The sequence below is a fragment of the Camelus ferus genome, chromosome X (assembly GCF_009834535.1).
Source record: "Camelus ferus isolate YT-003-E chromosome X, BCGSAC_Cfer_1.0, whole genome shotgun sequence".
NCBI lineage: Eukaryota > Metazoa > Chordata > Mammalia > Artiodactyla > Camelidae > Camelus > Camelus ferus.
Genome location: NC_045732.1, coordinates 100,001,942 through 100,022,790, shown reverse-complemented (window position 1 = coordinate 100,022,790; position 20,849 = coordinate 100,001,942). Strand labels below are relative to the sequence as shown.

At 33.9% G+C, this 20,849-nt stretch overlaps 1 pseudogene; it reads left to right on the top strand.

Moving 5' to 3' along the window:
• Positions 1-461: 461 nt before the first annotated feature.
• LOC116662084 overlaps positions 462-20,849 on the top strand; it is a 36,404-nt pseudogene continuing 16,016 nt past the window's right edge.

The following is a 20,849-nucleotide window of genomic DNA, read 5'->3' as shown; positions in this document are numbered from 1 at the left end:
CAAATAATTAATTCCATAGGCAAATCACATTATGTTTCATTTTAATTACAAATGATAATGAAATAGTTATACCATTTTTGTACAGCTTTTACACAAATTTCCATTAAATTCCAAAAATTTAAAATAAGTTTATTTATTTATTGCATTATTTATACTCTGTTCACCAATCAGGTATATATTTGTGTACAAAAGGAAGGAGATTTATTTTATTTCATAGACCCCAAATTTAATTTTTTAAAAAGATTTTGTGAGAATAATACTTGTAGGTCACACTAAAAATAAACATCTTATATGTTTCATTTTAACTGGATGAATGAGAAGTAAACTCTGGCTGAACTGTTACACTTGGATTGCTAGGAGACCAGTCATTTTGTGATGTCACAGCTACTCAGGTTGAGAACAACTGTGATGGCCTAGCAGTTTATGTGTGAAGGCTTGCCAAAGCAGCATTTGAAGCTGCAGTGCTCAAAATTATGCAGATTAGAAAACGAGCTGTAGAAAAAGTTATTTCTGATGGCACATGTTTCTTCAGAAATTCAAGATATGTCTCCTAAAGATGGACCAACTGGTTCACGAAATGGCAGTAGATCTCTATTGTGTGATCAAACATTCTCTGGGGACTTGGACTTCAGGTCTATGTTTGAACAAAATGCTTTTCAGACTTTGTGTGAAGAATCCTTGATAAAAAGACCAGGTTACATACATTGTGTCTCTGAGCCAGATGAAGATAATGATTTTCGTTCTCTGACATTTCCAAGAAAACTCTGGAAAATGGTTGGGAGTGACCAATTTCAATCCATCTGGTGGGATGATAATGGAACTTCTATAGAGATTGATGAAGATGTCTTTAAGAAGGAAGTTTTGGAAAGAAAGGCCCCTTTCAGAATATTTGAAAATGGAAGTATGAAAAGTTTAGTTAGACAGCTTAACCTTTATGGGTTCAGTAAAGTGCGGCAGAATTTTCAAAGATCTGCTTGTCTAGCTGACTTTCTGGCAGAAGAAAAAGAAGTCTCTGTTTTAAGCAATGTATTCAGAAATTTTAATCACCACTTCATAGTTTATATACAAATTTTTTTTTTACATCAATCTATGGTAATATAAAAGTAAAGCTAGATTTTGAAAATTGTATAAAACTACTAAGGCTAAAATTCTTTATTTTTTCTAAAAAATGAGGACAGTGCATTAAGTATTCAAGATTATGAGAAGCTTTGCTAGCAACTATGAATCTTATCAGAAATCTAAATAAAGGTATTAAAGCTACTTTTAAAAAGGGGCATTCACCATTACTGCAAATGTTAACGTTTTAAATTTGATGACGATACTATTTAAATGTGTATTTTCCAAATAAGGAATTTCAAAAAATAGTCAGCAATGTTCATATGTTGATGATATTATCTTTGTATAGTAAGCGTGAAATCTGAGGTTTTATAGAGTATGCTTATTTTAATGTTGTATATTTGTTGAAAGTATTACTAACTTCTTTCTCCTTTGTTTGTAGCTGCAATTCTATCATAATCCAAAGTTTAAACGAGGCTGCCCCCAGATTTAGTGAGAATAAAAAGAAGAGTTGTGATTAAAAATGCTTCTCTGGTATCTTCATTGTCTCAAAATTTCAACAAGAAGCACTTTAAAGCAGGGGGTATTGTGGACAATCATAATTCTGGTTTTGTGGCTGACACTAGTGGAGAAACTGCATTCTCCTGCATCACCAATATCATTTAGACCACCAGAACAAATTGCAGTGGATCAACGTGCTATTTTAAATCAGTTGACCACATTCCACGTGCACTCACAAAGCAGCTACCCTGAAGCAAATAGCCATGTTGTGAATTTCATTACAACTAAAACTTCTACTTCTCAGTATAGCAACTTATCTCCCATACAGAGCAATTATCTTGGACTGATGGTGGAGTCTTCTACTTTTCCGAATAGATATCACAACATATAGGCCAATGAAGGTCCTTTTTCTAAACTTAAACCAGAGATCAATGCACGGTTTCCAGTGCCGGAGATAGCTGATACATAAGCTACCTCTCTTTCATGGCCAACTCATCAGCCAACTGCAGTTTATGAACATCATCCTAATTTCAACTGATCTACTAGAGGACTACCACATTATGCAGGATAACAAAGATTAAAATTGATGTTGGCAAATGTTGACAAATATCTGCAATTTTTTTATTTGAACAATAAACATACAAGTGTACCTAATTTTTCCTTGTTTTTTTAAAAATACAGTTAAGAGTAAAGTGGGAGACTAAGATAACATTTAAAGAAAAAAAGATATTTGATTGATATGATCATTTGATGGAACAATATGGGAGTAAATTTGAATAGTTTCTTGTAAGGAAGAAGAGAAAAAGGAAGAATTTGGGAAAAGACTAAAACATGTAGAAAGGGAAAAGTGCTAAGTAGCTTCTGCTTCATCCTGGAAAGTATTAACAGTGTTAAGTTAGGAAAGGTTGGAACAGGAGATTAATGCAGGAACCGGCCCTGGGATCATGGTCTCTATTATGTCATCCCTGGAATCATAAAGTTCACTAGATGTAGTCTCAGATGGCACATACAGAATGTGGTATAATTTAAGAAGTAATTTTATCTATGGTCTTCTTTGTGCTGTTCTCAAAGCATTCAAATTGGTGCTTTCATTTCCTCCCCTCAAGGTTGTATACTATATTTTCTGGTGAATACTTTATGTTGCTTTTATGTTGCAGCCAAAGACAAGCTTATATCCTCAGGGTGGCACTTAATGCCGTTCCAAGTCTAAGCCCACAAACTCAACCAAGTTTAGTCATTTCCTTATAGATCTGGCATCTGACTACCTTGGCATGTCTTTATGTTTCACTGTATTTGTAGATACATCCAGGCGAATGATTGTTAGCCATGTTAACTCCAAACTCACAACTTTTGCTCCAGGTCATTCTTGGACTTAGGATGTCCTCCTTTTACCTACTTAGAGTTTCCCAGGCTCAGCACAGAAACCACCTCCTCCAGATGTTTTCTGTCTATCCCCCTTTCCTTTTCTAAATTGGGTACCAGCACAGTAAGCACAGCACATGCCACAGGATACATTTTAGTATTTAGTGAATGAAAAATACATGTTCACTTTAAGCAAAATCTACTTTCCGAAACAACAAAACTCATGGTTTTCAATCTATTTCATTATGGTCGTTTGTCTTCAAAACAAACTAGCTCTTTTCATAGCCCAAGGACTAGTCACTCAAGACAGTAAGTGGAGGTAGATACAGGAGACAAAGTATTAGTTTCTTCTTAATACATGCCTCCATAGTCCTAAAGCATTCCATTCTCATTTGCTGGATATTTTCCTGTCTCTTCCTCATCCACCCACCCCAAAATAACTGATTCTCATCCCCATATCAATAACTATATTGCCTTCTAATTAATTTAATTCTTAGAATCAGAGCTTTTTCCAGAAGGAACAGTGCCACTGGAAATATTTAAAGTAGGTTTATACACACCACATAACTTGTGCCACTTCTAACCTTCACAAAGTTTGTATCTAAGGGGTACTAGACCCTTACTTGGGGTGGTCATATTCACTAACCAAGTTGCAATCTAAGTTGTGTGGACTAGAAGGAGTTGAGGGTGGTAGATTTAAAAATTTGTCCAAATGCAAGATTACCAAATTTCTGCAGGTATTAGGAAATATAAAATATTCATAGAAGACTTTGAATTTTCCCAGTAATTGAAAATAAATGGTGAAGTGTTTTCAGAATGTGAAATGACCTGAAATGCTGGAAAAATTAAAGGCAAGGACAGGGAGCCGAAGGCTTCTGCTCACAGTCATGCAGCCAGTGTCAGCGAATAAGCCTGGAATGGCAATATTGGGTCCTGAAAATGTGTCACCAGTTTTGAAGAAAGCTTTTGAGAATCTGGAGATTGGGCAAATGGGCCAGGGTAAGCTCTAGCCTCATCCCAACAATATGACCTTTACCAAGAGAAGAAAAGAGCCCACTTGCAGCAGAAGAAATGTGTCTGGACAGCAGTGGTTTTTCCTGCAACAGAAACATGAAGCTTTTAAATTTGCCAGCTCAAATCTGATGGTGGCTATGTTGTTGTTTACAGTAGCAGTGTCAGGTTCATATGGGCTGCTTCAGCAGCTAGTTTCCAGATCTCTTGTCAGACAGTGTGTCTTACTGTGATCATCTTAACAAATTCTATACTGATAAGTCAAAAGCTACAGTTTACTTCAAAATTAGAAATCCTAAATAAGAAAATTGTTTGTTCATCATCTGTAGTTATCTACCTGGGAAATCTAGAGTATTGGCAAAAGTACCAACTTTGGCTGGTGCTTTGAAAACTATTCTCTGAGTTCTGCTCACTGTATTCTTCTCACTAAATACTACAAATCTGTCTACCACTGTGTGTGTGTGTGAAGATGGATTGTTAAGCAGTAACTAAGTTTGTCTTAGTTGAGTCATCAGTGAATTATTCTTCTGCATCTGGCAGGATCTCTGTGAATTAAGAGTTTCATTGAGCCAGCAGATTTTCTCAGATCAGGGAGAGGTAGATTATATTTCTCCCAGTATACTAATTGTTACCTGTTCACTGAATCTGGAGTTGATGCTAGGGCCAAGCCACTGAATCCTTGAATTGGACAGTTGCATATGCATTCTCCAGTCCCCAAAGCCCAGTACAGGACTGTGTCTCCTTTTTAACTTAAGCTTATGTCTAAGATTTTTTCTTTTAATTCTCATTGTTGACACAACTTATTTTGGCTTTGAACTCCCCTTGATTAATTTATAAACACTGAAACACTGACTTATTCCCTTTTACCTAGAAATTGCAATAACCTTTCTTTCCTTGGACTACCTGGATTAGAGTGAGCATAGTCATCATTTTGAAAGCAGTCCTCAGTCCTAATAATGCAGAATCTTTTACACTTCTTTGCCCAGCACTTGAGCAAGAATGTTTGTTTTGTATCTCAGGGATTATCCTCACATCCCCAAATGCAACCATGAGAAAACATCACATTGTTATCCAAAATCAATTCTTTGTCAGTATTGAATTCCCATTGCCAAACAGTTAAGCAGTGTTGGTGTTCTGAGATTTTACCATGCTGAGATTTTTCACAACCGAGCACGTTCCTTTCTTGAAGATGCTGTCGGGGAGATGAGACCCTCGGACAGAGACAGTGAACTTTATCACTCACAGCAAAAGCAGACAGGGTTAACATTTGTATCCATTCCCTAATCTCAGATGAATACACAGAGTGAAATTTTGATGCCTAAAGAAGCAGTGGGCTGTTATCAATGAAGAAAGTTTAAAGCATGGGAAAACACTAATTTTATTAGTATCTTTATGTATTATTTATTAGAACCACTTATTTATTAGTATCTTTACCTATAATAAATTCTTCATGATTCAAGGTTACTTGCTGCAAAAACAATCATGAGAAATTACATGGAAAAAATGATCATTGCCTTTCCATTTTTCTCCCACTTTTATTAGATATAATTGGCATAAAACATTGTGTAAGTTTAGGTGCACAGGAAAGTGATTTGATTTACATGTATCATGAATTAAATATCATAGCAACATTAGGGAGAATTCATTATCTCATTTAGATAAATTAATCAAGATATACAATTTGGTTTTTGGTTGTGATGAGAAATCTTAGGGTCTATTCCCTTAACAACATTCATATATATCATAAAACAGTACTAATTGTATTTATCATGTTACTATGTAGCCTCCCTAGAACACATTTATTTTATGGCTGTAGGCTTGTACTATTTTGAGTGCATTAATCTAATTCTCCTTTCCCAACCCCTGCCTCTGTTAAGTACAAATCTGTTTTTTTGTTCTATAATTATGTTTGGTTGTTTTTGAAGTGTACTTTAATCTATAACACTATGTTAGTTTCTCTTTCACAACATTGTCTTTGCTTTCTTTAATACATTTCAAACTGATCAGCACAATAAAACATAATTATGATATGTTGCTATTTAAAGATATTTCATACAATTTGACTATTCCCCATACAGTGCATATCTTGTCCCTGACTCATTTAATTTGCAACTAGAAAATTCTCTTTTAAGTTTCCTCAACTATTTCATTTTCCTCACCCCATTTCCCTCCTTCTTGTGAATAACCTGTTAATTTCTGTATCTATAACCCCTTTTCTGTTTTGTTATGTTCATTTGTTTTAAATTCCAAATGTGAGTAAAATCATTAACATTTGTCTTTCTCTGTCTGACTTATTTCACTTTGCATATTACTCTCTTGGTGTACGCATTTGTTGCAAATGACAAGAATTTATTCTTTTTATAGCTGAGTAATAACCCATTGTATTTTTATGTGTGTGTGTGCTTGTATCTATCTATCAATCTATCTGTATAAATATCTATAAATATAGATAAATCTGTAGTTATTAGATGGGTAGATATATATACTATAAATGCACATCTTCTTTATCCATCATCTACTGATGAGCAATTAATTTTCTTCTATTTCCTGGCTATTTTAAATAATGCTGCAGTAAATATAGGTTTGAATTTATCTTTTCTGATTAGTGTTTATATCTGTTGGAATAAGTATCCAGATATGAAATTTTTGGAACACATTTCATTTTAAATTTTTACATAAAACTGCATACTGTTTTGCACAGTGGCAGTAGAAATTTACTTTCACTCCAGCAGTCCATCAGTGTTCTTTTTCTTACATCCTCACCAACACTTATATTTGTTATCTTTTTGATAATATTCATTTTGACAGCACTGACATAAAATCTTATTGTGTTTTGGACTTGCATTTTTCTGATGGTTAGTGATGTTGCACGTTTTCATATGCCTGTTGTTTATCTTTCCCCCACTCTATATTCATTTTTTTTGTAGTGGGCTACATAACCATATTGTCTTATTTCATTTTTAGGCACTCTGTTGTGTTCCATTATTCTGTTTGTTCTGTGCCAGTAACATATTATTTTTATTACCGTAGCTTTGTATTATAGTTTATAATCAGGGACTGTCACACATCCTCTTTGTTCTTTCTCAAAGTAGTTTGTGTTTTTTGTTTGTTTGCTTTCATTTTTTTCTTTTTCCTTTTTTAGTGATTTCAACCCTTTTGTGATTTCATGTAAATTTTAGAATTACTTATTGTAAGTTTCTGAAAATGCCCTTCATATTTTGATAGGCACTAATTTAATTTGTGTATTTTCTTGTTTAATACTGTCATTTAAACAATAATTTTGTCTTAATCTAAGGGCACAGTATATCCTTTCATCTATTTGCATCATCTTCAATTTCTTTTATAAATATTTTATAGTGTTCTGATTACATGTCTTTTACCTCCTTATTTGGATACATTTCTAGATATTTTATTTTTTTGTAATGCAACTGTAAATGAGCCACTTCCCTCACTTACTCTATCTGTTAGCTTGTTAGTGTGTAGAATGCAAGATTTCTGTATATTAATATTCCATTCTGAAATTTTACCAAATGCATTGATAAGCCCTAGTAGTTTTGCCGTGAAAACATTAGGATTTCTCTTTAAAGTATGTCCTCTGCAAACAGATACTTTTACTCATTTTCTTAATTAGCTATATTTTATTTACTTTTATTTTGGATAGGTATGTCTGGAATTTCCAATACTATATTGAATAAAAGTGGTAAGAGTGAGCATTCTTGTCTCCTGCTGCTCTTACAGGAGATGATTTGAGCTTTTAATCAGTGAGTGTCATGTTAGCGGAGTTCTTGTCACATGTGACCTTAACTGTGTTGAGGTATGTTTCCTCATGCCCAATTTGAGGGGAAATATAATCGTAAATATATACTGAAATTTTCAAAATGATTGATGACTCTATTGAGGTGACCATATAATATTAATTCTTCAGTTTGTTAGTGTGGTGTATCATATTGATTAATTTGTAGGTATTGAATCAGTTTGGCATCCCTGGAATAAAATGGGCTTAATCATATTGTATAATCCTTTTAATTTATTGTTTGGCTTACTAACATTTTAGTGATGATTTTTGCATCTATGCTTATCAGTAATATTTAACCTGTAATTTTTTGAGGTATTTGTTCCTGTTTTAGTTGCAGTGTGATATGGAAATGTGAGGTACAAAGCCTTCCTTCGTCTGCAAAATTTTGGAATACTCTGAGAAGTATACATGATAGCTCTTGTCTAATTGTTTGGCAGAAGTCCCCTGTGAAGCTGTCTAGGATTGGAATTTTGTTCCTTTGGTGATTTTGTTTAATTACTTATTCAATTTCATTAGTGATAATCCGTTCATGATTTCTATTTCTCATTCCATACTGGAGATTATGTCTTTCTAAGAATTTGTCCATTTCTTCTAGGGTTTCCATTTTATTGGCATATAACTTGTTGTATCCTCTTATGATGCTTTGTATTTCTGTGATATAAGCTGTAACTTCTCATTTATTTCTGAGCTTATTAATCTGTATTCTTTTCATGCTCATGAGTCTGTTTACAGTTTATGAATTTTATTTATCTTTAAAAAACCATTATTTATATTGATTAAATGTTTCTATTTTTAATCCTTATTTATTTAAGTTCTGAACTTTCAGGTGTCTTTTCTTCTACTAACAAGTTTTTAAATTATTTTTTTACATATTTTTGTTGTAAGATTATGTTATTATAGAGAGATGTTTTTATTTTGTATAAGTGGGATTATTTTGCTATAAACCTCCCTATTAATACTGCTTTTGCTGTATCCCATGAACTTTGTTTTTCTGGTCAATTTTCACTATATATATATTTTATTTAATTTTTACAGCAATCCATTGTTTATTTAATATTGTATGATTTATCCTCCACATTTTAATATTTTTCTCAGTTTTTTTCTTTTAGTAAATTTTTAGTCTCACAGAATCCATATGTTTCTTCACAAAGCAAGGAGACAAATATTAAAATTTATAGAAAAATATGTAAGATTCAAGTTTTCTAAAATAATCTTTGAAAAATGATCAAAGCTGTGGGCATTATCTTCCCTGACTTTAGAACATACTACAAAGCTACAGTAATCAAAACATCAAAATATAGCACTAAAAGAGACACATCATTCAATGGAACAAATTAGAGAGTCCTAAAATAAACCCACACACATATGGTCAGTTAGTCTACAATGAAGTAGCCAAGAATATACAATGGAAAAAAGGCAGTGTCTTCAAGAAGTAGTTCTGGGAAAACTGGACAGTACATGTATAAAGAAGATATAAGAGCACTTCCTTCCATAGTATACAAACTAAGATACAAATGGATTAATTTCTTAAATGTAAAACCTGAAACTATAGAATTTCTGACAAAGGACATGAGCAGAACTGACTTTGAGGTAAATCATAGCAATATTTATTTTTGATGTGTCTCCTAATTAAGAAAAATTAATAATAAACTAAGAGTAAGAGCTTATAGTTTAGTGAGGAAAACTAAATGTAGTATGTGATACAGGGATTCTACTTTATTTATAAATGTGAAGTGCAAAACCTTTTGCAGAGGAAAGGAAATCTTCAACAAGACATATGACAACACACACAATAGAAGGAAAAATTTCCAACAATGAGACCAACAAGGTGTTAATATGCATAATATATATATTTCATATTAGACTAATAGTTAAAATACAAAGACCCCAACTTAAAAATAGATGAAGGATCTTCATGGAAACTTATCAAAAACAGACATGTGGATGATTTACATGCACGTAAAAAGATACATAACGTTGCTATTCATTAGGAAATCATAAATCAATACCAGAACTGAAATATAATCTCACAGCAACAAAAATGGCTATTAACAAAATGTCTACAAATGACAACCATTAATAAGAATGTTGAGAAAACGAACCCAGGTACACTGTTGGTGGAAATATAAATTGATGCATCCACTATTATAAAAGTGTGGACAGTGCTCAGAGAAGTAGAAAAAGAAGCATTATATGTTGCAGCAATTCCAGTTATTTTTATAAATCTGAAAAAATTGAAAACAATAACTTTAAAGGATACATTTCCCACAGTGTCCTTAACATTATCATTTATAATAGCCAAGGATAGAAGCCCAACTCAACTGCCCATCAACAGATAATTGGCTGAAAATGATGTGAGATATATATATAATATAATAATTACTTAGTTATAACAAAAAATAAAATTGTGCCTTTGGAACAATGTGATTGGACTTAGAGGATTTTGCATATAGGAAAATAAGTAATGCAGAGAAAAACACTCTACGTTATCACTTACATGAGGGAACTAAAGATATAAGAGAAATAATCATAAAAAAAAGAAACAGACTCATGTATGTATGTGTAGTGTACCAAATAGTGGTTTCTTGTGGGGACAGGGAAAAAGGATGGAGAAGACAGAAATATGCAAGCTACTAGTTAAAATTAGAGAAACAACAGGGCTATATTTACATCACAGAGAAATATTTAATAATTTAAATGATTTTTAAAGTGATTATAGGCATATATTATAGGAAAATGTGCATGTATGTGGGAAAAACATTGACGAAAGGAACTCAGGAAAACTGAAAATATTTTGTAGTACTACGATATTAAGGGAGGTGATTTGTTCTATTTCTTTACTGTTCTTATAATGTCCTTAGTAGAATTTAAGTTTTTCAATTAAAAAGTATATACTTTTTAAAAAGTGACATAAGTTCAAACTATTTTTGTCTCTCCCCTTAAATCTACAGTCAGTAAAACGTTCATATCTCTACAAAAATAAATACAACACAAAACAATACTCCAGAACACTTGTGTACAGCTGAAGTGTGGTGTAATAAATCACATAAGGGAGGCTGAATTGAGGGAAGAGGAGAGTTGGTGCCTGCAACCAAGGCCCACTTAGAAGGTTATCTGAGCCCACAGGTTCAGAGAACCCAGTAGAAATAGGGTCTCAGTGGTTCACACAGCTTCAGCCTCCAACTGCACCAGTACTCATGGTCAAATGTAACTAGGAGGGAGCCACAATGGAGATCGAAATTCCATCCTTCAGACACTCAGACATTCATGACACTGTCCCTACTCCCCATTCATGACACTGTCCCTACTCCCTATTCACAGTGGTGGAGACAAGCTACCTTGCAACACTGGACATGGCAAAGGCACTTGTCTGAATCCAACTACCCACCTGTCTTTACACATTTCCTCAATGTGTACACTGAGTCTCAAGGGATATCTGATAAAAGGAAGGGTTCCCCATCCCAGTGACAAGAGTGGCATTAACTACCAGAGAATTCTAAGAAGTGACAATGAAAGCAAATCTATTAACCAGACAGTAGCAATGGCAAACTTCCATTTTGAAATATTATAAGAGGTAGCTCAGGTAAGTAAACCCGAAAATTGTGCAATATTGCAAACTGCCAGAAAACAAAAGTAAGGACTCCAACTCTCAATGTGTTATTTAGTGTCATTAGAGCAATAATTTAAAAAATCATGACCAACCACAGTAACATTATAGGGCATGCACACACACAGATACACAGACACAGACACAAACACACACACACACACACACACACACACACACACACACAGAATGTCAACCTTGAAGCAAACAAACTTAAAGTCAAGGAATATTGCCATATGACTAATAGAGAATTTATAATATGTGTCATACAGAAGCTCAATACATAAAACAAAACTCAGAAAGCAGATTAGTGAACTCAGGAAGAAATTAAATGATGATAAGGAATACATTACCAAAGAGACTGAAACTATAAAATAACCAAACATTATTGGAGGACCAGTAGAACTTAATAAATGAGATGAAGAATGCAATATAAAGCATTGGAAGTAGACTGTCTTTGTGGAAGAGAGATTAGCAAACTCACAAATACAAAACTAGAAATGATAGGAGAGGGTAGTTGTACAAGATATTAAAAAGTGTGGAAATTCTACAATAACCATCAGATTTATTCAGGAAGTGCACATTAGAGTGAAATCCTAGAGGGAGAAGAAAGTTAGAAGGCAGCTGATGGTTTATTTAAAGAAGTAATAGTCAATAACTTCCCTAACCTGGCTAAGGAACTGATAGACAATTCCGTGAGCCAACAAAACACCAATAACTTTAAGGCAAGGAGACCTCCTTCAAGATACATCATATGCAAATTGACAAGTCATTGACAGAGTAAAATTTTAAAGGCAGCCAAAAAAAGTTATGATAATCTACAAAGGAACCCCCATTAGGCTATCTGTAGGTTTCTCAGCAGAAAACATAGGCCAGGGGTAAATGAAATGACATTTTCAAACTCTTGACACATGAAATCTCTCACCCAAGAATACTCTACATTGCACAGTTATCACTTAGATACAAAGTGAAAATAAAGACTTTAACAGACAAACAAATCCTGAATGAGATGAAAAACAAAACCAAGACACCTTACAAGAGATGTAGAAAAGAGCTCTTCTGAGAAAAATACAATGGCAAAAATATGCAAAACATTGACCAAAATGCTAAGTAGAGACCACAAGAAAGCTGCAACTGTTTATTTGTATATGTTTTAGCATGCTACTATACTATATAGGATTAAAGAGGGAAAAATAGGAAATCAGGGGCAATAAATATAGATATATCAATCTGGTAATGTCCTCACAACAGCAAAAGTAAACATTTGATTCAGTAAGCAATCAAGTTAAAGAGTAAAAATAAAACAACATTAAAGGAAGATGCTATCAGAGGAAAAAGGACTAAATTATACATGAGTTATTTTATTTTAAATGAAGTAGAGTAGATATATTATATTGTGTAGGTTCAGATGCACAGCATGGTGATTCCAACCAGTTTGTAAATTATATTGCCTTATAAATTATTACAATAAATGTAACATACAATTTTTATAATTTATTGTGTATAATTCTCTGATCTCTACAGATTATCCTTGTTGTTTATCTCATTTATGTTTACTACTTTGTATCTATCAATGTCCTACCATTAATGTCTTTACATTCCTCTTTGGTAAACATAAATTTTTTCCCATATCTTTGAGTCTGCTTCAGTCTTATCTATCTAATTCCTCAATTTGTCAAACTATTATTTATCTGTCTATTTCTCTCTCTATTTCTCTATCGAATCTATCTATCTTTATATGTATCTATCTATCTAACTTTCTATCTATTTATCTGTAATCTACCGATTGATTGCTATTGATAGATATACTCAGATATTTGTTATTCTTTAGATTCCACATATAAATTATATTATATTTTTTATCTTTGTCTAAGTTACTTCACTAAGCATAATATTTACTGGACACATTCGTGATGCTGAAAAAGCAATATTTTATAGTTTTTCATGACTGAGTAATATTGCATTGCATATTTATAGAAACATCATATCTTCATAAGTGCATAGTCTATTGTGGACCCTTGGATTGCTTCCCTCTGTTGCATATTATAAACCGTGCTTTTGTGAACATAGGTTCTTCTCAATTTAGGGATATTCTCCAGATTTTTCCTAGGAGAGGTATTACTGGGTCATATGGTAGTTCCGTTTATAGATTTTTAAAGTAATCTGAATACTGTTTTCCATAGAAGTTGTACCAATTTACATTCCTGCCAGGAGTATAAAAGAGATTTGTTTCCTCCACATCCTCTCCAAAACTTACTATTTGTAGAATTTTTATTAATCACCATTTGACCAGTGTGAAGTGATACCTCATTGTGCTTTTGATTTGTAATTACCTAACAATTAGTAATGTTGAGAATTTTTGTCACTTGCCTGTTACTCATCTGAATGTTTTCTGTGGAAAAATATTAATTCAGGTACTCTGCTCTTTTTTTGATTGGGTTTTTGTTTTCCACATTGAGTTGTGTAACTTAAATCCATGTTACATCAATTAACCTTAAATCTATTAACTCCTGGCCACTTGCATTGTTTGCAAAAAAAGTACTCCAGATTCACAAGCAATGTTTTCATTTCATAGGTACTGTCCTTAGCTGTGCAGAAGTTTTGAAGTTTGTTTAGTTCCCACTTGCTTATTTTTGCTTTTATTTCTTTTGCCTTAGGAGACTGAAATAAGAAAATATTCCTATGATATATATTCAATAATGAATCACCTATATTCCCTTCTAGAAGTTTTAGAGTATCAGGTCTTCCATTTATATCCTTAATACACATGGAGTTTATTTTTGTATATGATGTCAGGGAATGTTCTAATTTCACTGTTTTATATATAGATGTCCAGCTTTCCCAACACCATCTGTTGGAGAGACTGTCTTTTCTCCACTGTGTACTTTTGCCTCTTTTATCATAGATTCATTGATCATAGGTTTGTGGAATAATTTCTATGCTGTCTATCTGTTGGTTTGATTATACCTGTGTGCCAATGTCATGCTGTTTTTATTACTCTAGGTTTTTAGTATAGAAAGTTATCTGGGAGGGTTATACCTCCAGATTTTTTGTTTTATCTAAAGATAAATTTGGCAATTTTTAATGGTTTCATGTAAAACTTAGAATTATATTTTTCTAGTTGTGTGGAAAATACTACAGCATTGTAACAGGAAATGCACTAACTCTGTAGGTATCTTTGTGTAGTACGGCCATGTTAACATTATTAACTCTTTCAATCCAAGAACACAAGACATCTTTACATTTCTGTGAATCATTTTTAAATTCTTTGTCAATGTTTTATAATTTTCATTGTGTAGAACTTTCACATATGTGGCTACATTTATTCCAAGATATTTGGGGATCGGATTTTAAATAGTATTGCTTTCAACATCCATTTAATGGTATCTCATGATTAATGTGTAGAAATGCAAGAGACTTCTTTACATATATCTTGTCCCTCTCCTCCCTTGCTGAAATTATTTATTGTTCATAATAGTCTGTGTGGAGCCCTTAGGACTCTCTATGTAGATTGTTATGTCATCAGTACTGCTGACAATTTTGCCTCTTTCTTTCCATTTTGCCTTTTATTTCATTTTCTTTTCCTTTATTTAATTACTATTAAACAGAAGTGGTGAGAGTAGGAATACTTGTCATGTTCCTGAATTTACACAGAAGGCTTTCAAATTTTCCCACTGAGTATTATAGTTTGTTATAAATGGCCTTATGTATGTTGAAGGATGTTCCCATTGTACTCACTTTCATTAGAGTTCTGATCATGAATTGATGTTGTATTTTGTCAAATGCTTTTTCAGTGTGTATTGACATGGTCCTGTGAATTTTGTCCTTCCTTTTTTAGATATTTATCATGCTGATTGACTTGTGTATGTTGAACCATCCTTGTGACTTTGGAAGGTATCCAAAGGATCATCGTGTATAATCCTTTCCATGTATTGCTGGATTAATTTGTTGATGTTTTATTGAGGAGTTTTGAATGTATATTCATCAAGAATATTGGCTTTCATTTTCTTTCTTTTTTTTTTTTGTAGTGTCTTTCACTGGATTTGTTATCAGGGTGATGGTGGTCTCATAGAAAATCTTTGGGAATTTTCCTTCCTCCTTCATTTTTTGAAATAGTTGGGGGGTAAGAGGTTTTAATGAAGGCATCAAGACATTTTGTTCAAGGGGTCCTTTTTAAAATTATACATTTTATTTAACTTATACTGATTGCTGTTTTCAAGTTTTCAGTTTTCCCTTTATTCAGTGTTGGCAAGCTGTATGTTTTTAGAAATTTGTCCATTTCCTTTAGGTCATCCTGCTGGTTTTCATGTAACTGCTCATATGGATTTCATAAACTTATTTTGTAATTCTGTAATATGAGATGTTATTTCTACTCTTTTGATTCTTATTGTGTTTGGGTCCACTCACTTTATATCTTGATAAGCCTGGCTAAATGCTTATCAATTTGTTAATATTTTTAAGAAAAAAATGCCATTGAATTTATGATTTTGAGCTTATTTTTTAATTTTTATTTTATTCATTTTCAACCTAATCATTAAAGATTCCTCATTCTACTGCCTTTGGGTTTTGTTTGTTATTATTAGTAGGTATTATGGGTGGTAAGCTTGGTCCTTTGTGTGAGGTTTTTCTTATTTCTTATAGAAGGCCTGATTTGTTCTAATCTTCCATCATAGATTTGTCCTTGCTTCATCCCATACATATTATGAAGCTGTGTTTTCATTGTTGTTTGTCCCCAGGTATGATTTTATTACCTTTTTGATTACATCATTGACCAGTTTTTTTTTTTAAATAGGTTGTTTAATCTCATGTTTGTGCTTTTCCTGTTCTTCTTTCTAGAGTTGATGCATAGTTTCATACTTTTGTGTATGGAATAATGCTTGCTGTCATCTATATTTGATTAAAGTTTCTGAGGCTCTTTTCATGACATAATATGTAGTTCATTCCTTAGATAACTTCCTGTGCAGACTTGAAAAGTTTATGTGTCCTGCTTTTCTGATGCAGTGTCAAATAGCTCAGTTAGGTTGAAATGATTTAATATGCTATTAGGACCTCTGTTTCCTTACAGAGATTCTTTCTGGATGATCTGTCCATCAGAATAATGAGGTGTTAAACTCATCTACTATTATTGTATTATAATGAATTAATTCCCTAATGCTTACTAATATTTCTTTTTATATTTAAGATCTATGGTGTTGTGACCATATAAAAGTTAATGAGTGTAATACCCTATTTTTATATTGATCTCTTTTTCTTTATATAATCTCATATTAAACTTTTTATTGTGGCCCCTGTTTTAAAACATATTTTGTATGCTTTGAACTTTGCAATCTGCACTTTCTTGTCATTTCCATGAAATAACTTCTTCATTTATTTCCAGGCTGTGTATATTCTCCCCCATAAATTGAGTCCTTTTTGGGGGAGGCAAAGATGGTGGAGTAGAAGGAGGCTCATAGCTCACCCTTTCTCACAAATGCAAAAAGACTCACATCCACAGACTCACTCAGCTAACCCAGAGAACCTGCAAGACTCTGAAAGGAGATTGTCCTCTTCAAAAGATAAAGATGCCTAAAATCTGGTAGGAGAAAATGAATAAGAAGGAAGAAAAGACAACACAGAGTGGGACAGGTCCCTTGGGGAGGGAGCAATAAAGAAGTTCTGGCACTCATTCACTGAGTCTCTCCTCTCCAACTGAGATGTAAGTAGGATGGAGGGGGTGTCTCCAAGTCTTGTATCTGTACATAGAATCAGCTGACAGACAGAACTAAGTTAAACAGGCACAGAGGGTCCCTGTGACACCAAGCCCAAGATGCAGCCAAGCATCTGGGGGCAGGGCCATGCTGCACTAGCTGTGTGGAAGATGGGGATGGCTGCACTGAAGAAGACCAGGGGAAATGAATGTGGCTGTGTGCCATGACTGTACATTCATGGGGCAGAAAAATCTGGGCCCTCCATAAAACAACATGGCAGATGTGCCCTGGGGGAAGGATGCATACACCCATCTCTGAAAATCCACAAAATTTTCTAGGTGAAGAGAGGTGGGTCACATGCACAGCCACCATACCCTCTGGCAATTTGCACCCACGTGGCAGTGGATGAATAACCTGTATCCACACCTAAGGACTACATAGTCTCAAGGGCCACACATAGACTAGTCTACAGCTTGAGGCAAATAGGATAATTCTTTCCTGGTTCCTAAGAGAACTTGCTCCACCAAGACAAATAAGGAGCTATGTTTTGTCCCAGACCAGGTACAGGGCTGTTCCTCAGTCCTCTCTGAGCCCACCTCCAGGGTGCAAACCGAAGGCTGGAGTGCACAGTGGCACATAGCAGTGTAGTGACCGGCACCCTGAGGGGGAGGGTGGCCCCAAACTTTTGTGCAGTAATGCAGCCCCTGACCATGTAGATGGGTGAGAACATGATGCCCAATCCTGCCTGGTCGGTCTGCAACATCTGACTGAAGCATCAGGCAGGGCAGTGACAAGCCAGCCCACAGTAAATGAGAACTGCACCTGACCCACTGTTGGGAGTATGTGTGATCTGCTTGCTGACAGGCACTGGGAGCCGCACAGATGAGGGCTCCAATGGAGGGCCTCTGGAAACAGCAAGCTGAGCTTCCAGAACAGGAAGAAGGCAGAAAGACGTCACATTAAAATCACACAGTATCCAGGAGGACACCGATATCCCCCCTTTTTTAAATCTGTTTTTACCTGTTCCATTTTCTATTACCTTCTTAATTTTTACTCAGTAGACAATTATATATACCCCAATTTAATCCCTTTGAAATTTTATAAAAATGTTTTATTATTATTATTTTTCAAAATTCTGCTTCCACTTGCTTTTCTATTATTCATTATACAATGTTTTCAAACCTTTATTTCTCCCTTCTTTAAAATTCTTTATCTCTCTCTTTCTTTTTTCTCTTTCCTAAGTTGCATTACTACATAGGCATTAGGTAGATAAACTCCTTTAGGACAACAGTAGATAACTGATAATCCATAAAACACACTGCCAGAGAAGTAGGAGCAAGATGAAGAAGCAGAGAAAGTATTCCCAGTTAAAAAAACAAGAGAAATCCCCTGAATGATCAGTGAAATACACATTGATAGCCTAATAGATCGAGATTTCAAAAAAGGACTGATCAAAGTACAGAAAGAAATAAAAGAGATAGTGTTTAGAGATATACAATATTTCAAAAATGGAATGGAAGCTATAAAAAAGACCTAAGCAGAATAGCTAAATTCATTGACTTAGACGAGGAATGATCTAAAGGTGGTGCAATGCTGACTAGATAACACAGAGGAACGAATTAGTGACTTAGGAGACAGGAGAATAGAAAGCACCCAATCAGAAAGCTGCAAGATAAAAAACCAGAAACAAATGAAAAAAGCATAAGGGACCTATGGGATAATATAAAGCATGCCAATCTTTGCATGATAGAGGTCCCAGAAGGGGAAGAAAGATTAAAGGGGATTGATTGCAAAGGTGTTTGAAGAATTCATGACTGAGAACTTCTCAAACTTAAAGGAGGAATGAGATATCCCTGTACAGGGAGCTCAGAGTGTCCCAAACAGGAAGACCTAAATACACCCACACCAATACATATAATTAAGATGGTCAGAGTCAAGGATAAAAAAGTGTTCCTAAAGGCAGCAAGAGAAAAGCAAAGAGTGAGTTACAGGGGAACCCCCATAAGGATCTCAGCTGGTTTCTCTTCACAAACATTACAGGCCAGAAGGGAGTGGCAAGATATATTCAAAGTCCTGAATGAAAAAAAAGATATACTCTAGGATACTTTATCCATCAAGGCTATCCTTTATGATAGAAGGAGACATAAAGAATTTCACAGACAAGAAAAAGCTACAACAGTTTAGCAACACTACACCCATGCTAAAAGAATAGTTGAAAGTTCTACTCTAAATAGAAAAACAGAAGAATGCTACAGAAATGAGAAACTCACAGCTGGAAAGGTGATAACTCATGAATTACAAATAAAATAAACACCAATTTATAAAGCAAGACATACAAATCATTGAGATTGGGAGAGGGAGGCAGGAAAATACAGAATTGTTGTTTCTTTTCTTTTAAAATTTTTTGTTCTCGGTAGTACGGGTTTGAGATCAGGTTACTTTCAGTTTAATAAAAGCAGTTATAGTAATGGGCTAATAGGCTTAAAAAAATGGTAACAACAAGGCAAAAACTTTTCAGGGAGTCACTAAACCTAAATAAAATTCATGATAATACAAAGGAAAATTACCAAACCATAAAAGGAAGATGAAAGGAACAAAGAGGAAATAACAAATCAACTGCAAAAATAAGGTCAAAGTGGCAATAAACACAAACCTATCATCAATTACTGTAAATGTGAATGGACTAAATGCTCCAGTCGAAAGACATAGACTGGCAGGCTGGATAATAAATCAAGAAACTTAATTATGCTGCATACAAGAGACCCAATTCAGGGAGAAGGACACATATAGATTGAGAGTGAAAGGATGGAAAAGGTTATTCCATAAAAATGGAAAAACCAGAAAATCAGGTGTTGCAGTACTGATCTCAGACAAAATAGAGTTTAAAACAAAGGTCATAATGAAAGATAAAGAAGGATATTTTATAATGATTAAAGAAGTGATACAAGATGAGGATAGTACACACATTAACACATATGCACCAAATAGATGAGCACCTAAATACATAAAATAATTACTAACAGATATAAAGGGGGATAGTGATGGGAATAAAATCATAGTTGGAGATTTAAACACTGCATTAACATCACTGGACAGATCACCGTGACAGAAAATAAATAAGGCAAAATAGAAATTAATTAATAGAATAGAAATATTAGTCTTGGTGGATACTTTTAGACCATTGCCCTCCCCCTCAAAATAGGATATACATTCTTTTCAGGTGCACATGGAGAATTTTCCACATTTGATCATTTACTTGGACACAAAATAAACCACAGCAATTTTAAAAAGCTAGAAATTACCTCAAGCATCTTTACTGACCACAATGGCATGAAGCTAGAAATCAGCAACAGAAAAACAAAGACGAACAAAAGGAAAACATGGAGATTAAACAATATGTTTTTAAAAACCAATGGGTCAATGAAGATATGAAAGCTGAATAGAAAAAAAAAATACCTTGAGAGAAAAGAAAATGAAAGCAAAAACACACAAAATTTATGGGACACACCAAAAGCTGTGCTAAGAGGGGAGTTTATAGTGATAGCATCCTTACTCAATAAAGAACAATCACAAATGAAAAATTAAACCACCGGCTGAATGAACTTGTAAAGGAAGAACAAAAAAGCCCAAAAGGAAGCAGCAGGAAGGAAATCATAAATATTGTGGAGGAAATAAATAAAATGGAGTTTACAAAGAACATAGGAAAAAATCAACCAATCCAAAAAATGGTTTTTTGAAAAAGTGAGATAAATGGACAACCTTCTGGCCAAACTCAAAAAGAACAAATGAGAGAGAGCACAAAGTAGCAAAATAAGAAAGGAGAATGAAG